Genomic DNA, 5,736 nt, shown 5'->3' on the forward strand with positions numbered 1-5,736 from the left:
CTCGAGAATTGGTGAGGAATAGGCTCCACAATGTTGTCTTTCTCACCGAGGAAGATATTCGTTGGAAGGCCCTCATCACCTTAGAGGCGGAGAACAGGAGAAGGATCTGGGATGCCGAGTCACGATTGAAGCGGTTTTGACTTGGTTTGGATGTATCTTTTCCTTCTTTTTTTTGGACTTTGCTCGAACGTTTAGTCGTAACTCTGTTCGAATGCGTTGTCTAAACTTTTCTAATGAATAATATTATGCTTTCATTGTCCGCTTATCGCTTTCAACACTTTCTGCACATATTTCCTTCTCATTTCTTCCGTTGACCAACACTTAGGATTTTTAGCAAACCCTCAGCTATCAATGGGTTTGATATATCTTTACCAATTACCATTTGAATCGGGCTAGCCGTACTATTCCCCTCAGTACGATGAGTTATTAGAAAGTTTCTTTTAGGCTTAAAGCTAAAAATTTCTTTCCTACCCTTAGTCGTTCGAGGCATTGGGTCAGGTTAATTACAACCGTTAAGTTGTAATAAGGTTGGGCTGTGTCATTAAGTGTAACAACTTAGCCTGAAATAACTAATCACTTGTGTGAACGACCGGGAGAAGGTCCGAAATAACGACTCATTGCTTGGTAGGTCTCCATCCGGGAATTGATAAGTCACATCGCTTGGTAGGTCGTTATCGACGAACAATGTCATTTCTAGGAATGATGATGTTGGGATAACCAGCTCGTTCAGGGACGTAGGAGTATGACGATTGATTAACATAGAAGTCATCGCATGGTAGGCTACTACCCATCGATTGTTCTACGAATATTAGAACGCACAGAATGGATCAGATCATCCAAGGACATATGAGTGTGACAACTGATCGGACAGCGCATTTGCGGGAATGGCAAAGTCAACTATCAGAGGTAATTGTTAACATGATAGTTTTATGGGCCCACCATCCTATTAGAAATAATTGGTGGGGGATTTTGTCAGAGGTTTAGTGTTAACGTGATGGGATTGTCGCGATCGGAGCGGCTTTGAGGACTTATCATCCTATTAAAGAGGATTGGTAAGTGGTTTTGATCATCGCGATCGGAGCGACTTTGAGGACCTACCATCCTATTGGAGAGGATTGGTAAGTGGATTTGATTGATCAGAGCGACTTTGAGGACCTACCATCCTAATGAAGAGGATTGGTAAGTGGATTTTATCAGAGGTGATTGTTAACGTGACAATGGGAGTTTGTTACGATTTTGAGCAACTCTGTGGACTTACCATCCTATTGAAAAGGATTGGTAAGTTGATTTGTCAGAGGTGACTGTTAACGTGATAATAGGAGTGGGCCCATCATTCTGTTGAAGAGGATCGACAGGGGAAATTTGGAGGGGACTATCAGAGGTGATCATTAACATGACAGTTTTAGGGACCCGCCATCCTATTGGAGAGGATTGGTGAGGGGATTTGGCTTTGGCCCTAACTATCTGGAGGTTTGACCAAGTAGGAGTTTGAGACAATCCTAATTGTTTAAAGGTTTGATCGTTCAATTTGGTGGACCTCTCGTTCATGGAATGGATCGAGAGGGGATTTTAGCTCTATTCCTAACTTTAGGAAGGTTTGACCAAGTGGGAGATATAAGGAGCAGTTTAACCTCATGTACCAGTGGGAGGTTTTTAATCATTTTTATCATGATTAAGAGTGGATTATTTGGATGGTTGGTTTTTATCTGGAACAACCAGCTTATTTCGGGTTATCCTTAAGAATATCATGTGTAATATTCTCCAGGAACTTCCCGTCAAATGTAGAGAACAGCTTATACTCGTATATCACTTGGCATAAGGAGCAGTTTTAGCCTCGTGCACCAGTTAGAGGTAAGAAATAGTTTATACTCGTATACTTGTCAGAGTAAGGGAGCAGTTTTAGCCTCATGCACTAGTTGGAGGTAAGGAGCAGTTTATACTCATATACTTGTCGAAGTACTAAGAGGTTGGAAAAAGATTAAGGGTAGTACTTCTTTAGGAATTTGTCATTGATATGCATCAAAATTTTGTCGCTGTTTGGTTTGAGGAGGCGATAGGCTCCATTTGAATAGACTGTTTTTATTACAAATGGACCTTCTCATTTGGGTTAGAATTTGTCTTTCTCCTTGGAGTTGAGGAACATGGGTCGCCAAACCGTGAGGAGTAGCTCTCCCTCCTTGAAGGGTCTGCGTTTGACTTTCTTGTCGAAAGCCTTAGAGATTTGGGCTTGATAGAACTCAATGTGCTACTGAGCTTCAAGCCACTTTTCATCTAACACCTCCAATTCCGTGAGATGTCATTGATGACTTTCTTCAGTCGTCATCCCTACTGAAAGTGTGATGCGTAGGGACGAAATCTGAATTTTGAATGGCAACACAGCCTCGTAACCGTATACCAATGAGTAAGGTGTGGTGTCGGTCGGTGTATGAACCATAGTCTGATACGCCCATAAGCTTTCACCTAGCTTCTCATCCCAGTCATTCTTCCTACTAAAGGTCAGCTTGGTCAAGATCTTGATGGTAGTCTTGTTGAAAGCCTCGGCTAATCCGTTTGCTGAGGGATTATAAGCCTTGGATGCCAGGTTCTGTATTCTGAATTTGTCACAGAACCGAGTGAAGGCATGATCACGAATTGTGATCCGTTGTCATGAACGATGCACCTCAGGATGCCGTATTAGTAGATAACATGATCTTTGATAAACTTGATCACATTGTTGGTCTTGACTTCTCTCAAGGGCACAACTTCGGTCCATTTGGAGAAGTAGTCAATTATCGCAAGGATGAAGTGATGACCTTTGGCTGATGGAGGAGATATCAGTCCGACAACATCCATCCCCCATGTTTCAAACGACCATGAAGTTGCTATCAGATGCAGGTCTTTGGGTGGTTTGTGCATGTAATTAGCGTTGATTTGACATGCGTGGTAACTCTCAGTGTAAATGACAGCATCGTTGACCATCTTGGGTCAATAGTAGCCGATTCTTCACAAGCGGTCCCAGAACTTAGATCCGGGTTGGTGAGCGTCGCAAGTGCCATCATAGGCTTCCCGTAGGGTTTCCTGTGCTTTGTGTCATTGAGAGACGTCGAAGGAGCATGTCATCGTACGATCGACGATATAATACCTTTGTGGTTATATCGTAGTAGAATCTTGGTGCACGTCTACAAATAGAATCTCGCTTCTTGATATCCTTAGGTAGTATACCGTATAAGACGTAAACGATGATCGGAAAGCACCAATTTCTCAGTTTGAGTTGATCGACCGCCTAGTGAGTTGTATTCACCTCTAGAGCATACTCCGGTTGGTAGAGTTTTTGGCTTACGACAGTGACTTGTTGGCTTATCCCCAGCGGTTAGGTTAGGTTAGCTGCCAATGACGCCAATGCATCTGCATGCGTGTTTTTAGAACGGAGCACGTGCTTGATGTAGAAGTTGTCGAATGATTCGGCTAGCTTAATGGCCGCTTGGTGATATGGGATTAAGTCATCATTTCTAACCTCATATTCTCCCGTTATATGTCTGACAATGAGTTGAGAGTCACCAAAAGCTTCAAGATGCTTCACCCCCAATTCCTTAGCAAAGTCAAGTCCAATAAGCAGCGCATTGTACTCAGCCACGTTACTGGTACAAGGCTCTGTTAAAAGAGAAAGATCAGGGTAATACATGGTTTTGCGAAGAAACCAAGATAACCCCCACACCTGCGATGATAGACCCACTGGTGCCCACGCGAGAGGCGCAGTCGAAGTATAATCGTCAAGCTTCTTCCTGTGAGGTTGCATTGACCTCGTGGGTTTCGTCCGGCATGTTTTCAAACAGGTCAATCTTCGACTCGAGCAGATGACTGACCATGAGATCGCAAATTGCTTGTCCTTTGACAGACTTCTGTGACATGAAGTGGATGTCATACTGAGACAGCAAGAGTGTCCATCGCGCTAGGCACCGGTTCAAGGACCCGAACTGTGTCATGAAGACTCGGATAGTATTTATCAGGGAGATAACATGAATGGTTTAACTAACTAAGTAGTATCACATTTTTTGAATTGCGAACACTAGTGCCAGACATTCCTTTACGACTATGGGGTATCACCGCTCGGCTCCCTACAGGGTCCTACTCAGGTAGTAGATGCCTTGCTCATGGTCGACATCATCATTCTGTGCTAAGAGGGAGTCGAGAGAATGCTTCATTGCTCTCACATAGATTAGGAAGGATTTCCCAGAGAAGGGGGATGGTAAGATAGGCAAATTCGAGAGATAAGTCTTGATCTCATCGAACTCTTGTTGGCAAGGCTCGTCCCATACGAAGAAAACAGCTTTCTTCATCAACTTGGAGAAGGGTTGACACTTACCTGAAAGATTTGTGATGAATCTTCGGATGTAGGCTAAACATCCTTGTAGTTCTCTCAATTCCTTGAGATTCCTGGGCGGTTAGAGCTTTTGGATAGCTCGCACCTTGTCTGGGTCGATGTGGATCCCCCTGTGATGAAGAATCCGAGGAACTTGCCACTCGTCATGCCTAAGAATGACTTTGTAGGGTTCATCTTCAGTCGATGGGAGCACATGAGGTCGAACATGACTCTCAGGTCGTGAAGGTGATCGTCTTTGTCACGACTCTTTATGACCAGGTCATCCACGTAGCATTCGACTCGTCCTCAGGGTGCATCTTGATCTAATTATACTTGAGAATCCATCTATGAAGGACATTCTCTCGATGATGACATTCGTGATGGGCAAAGGAAATTCATTCTTTATCAGGACCGGAACAATGTTAGCCACCTAATTGGGGTGTTGTTCTTCTCTGATGAAGCCCGATTTGATCAGCTTCTTCACTTTGGCTTCAATTACCTCCATGATTTGTGGATGAAACCGTCTCTGCTGCTTTTTGACGGGTTTGGTGTCTGAGCAGATGTTGAGGTGATGCATAGCGATCTGAGGATCAAGACAAAGCATGTCCATATAATTCCATGCGAAGACATCGATATACTCCCGTATGAGGGATATGAGGTCTTCCTTCTCCTGGGGAGGTAAGATGTCACTGATAAATATGGGTTTAGGGTTTGCCTCATCTCCCATGTTAATTTGAAGGATCTTGTCTTTTGTGGGTGGTTCACGCTATTCGAAGCGACCACTCCACTGGACACTAACATGGTGATCTCATGCTTCATCATAAAGCGGAATTTGTTCGTTCACTTGGACTTCAGCGGGATTGACCGTAGTCATGTTGACTGTGAGGTTCTTGAACAAGGCTCCGATGCTGACATCTGAATCCCAAATCGAGGATATTGATGATTAATCATCTGGGCGAGCATCATCGGATATTCTGTCGAAATTGGAGTACAACTCCAAGGAAGAGGAGGAGTAACCTATCCCTCTTTGGGTTTTTCCATAGTAATTGTCAGGCCTCCCTCTGGGGACATAGGCATGTCAAAGGGGCGTCTTCCGGCCTTTCCCGTACTTTAAGCCTTCCTTGCAGATGAAGTCATAACCCATCCTCTCCATCATATATTTTGCAATGGGGCTGTAACATGATAATTGAGGAGCGGGTTCATCTTCGACTGACTCATCCCATAGTGTGCGTGTGGGTTAGTCTATCCTTTCAAAGATAATCTTTTGTTGGAAAATATTCAGTGCGGGTATGAGAAAGACAGCTTGCCAGGACTCAATCATTTGTCTATTGGTGACAAACGACGAGTATAGAGGCAAGTGTGGGGAAAGGTCATTGTACACCCTTGAGATCGAGTTG

This window comes from Asparagus officinalis, chromosome 9 (assembly GCF_001876935.1).
Source record: "Asparagus officinalis chromosome 9, Aspof.V1, whole genome shotgun sequence".
Taxonomy (NCBI): Eukaryota; Viridiplantae; Streptophyta; class Magnoliopsida; order Asparagales; family Asparagaceae; genus Asparagus; species Asparagus officinalis.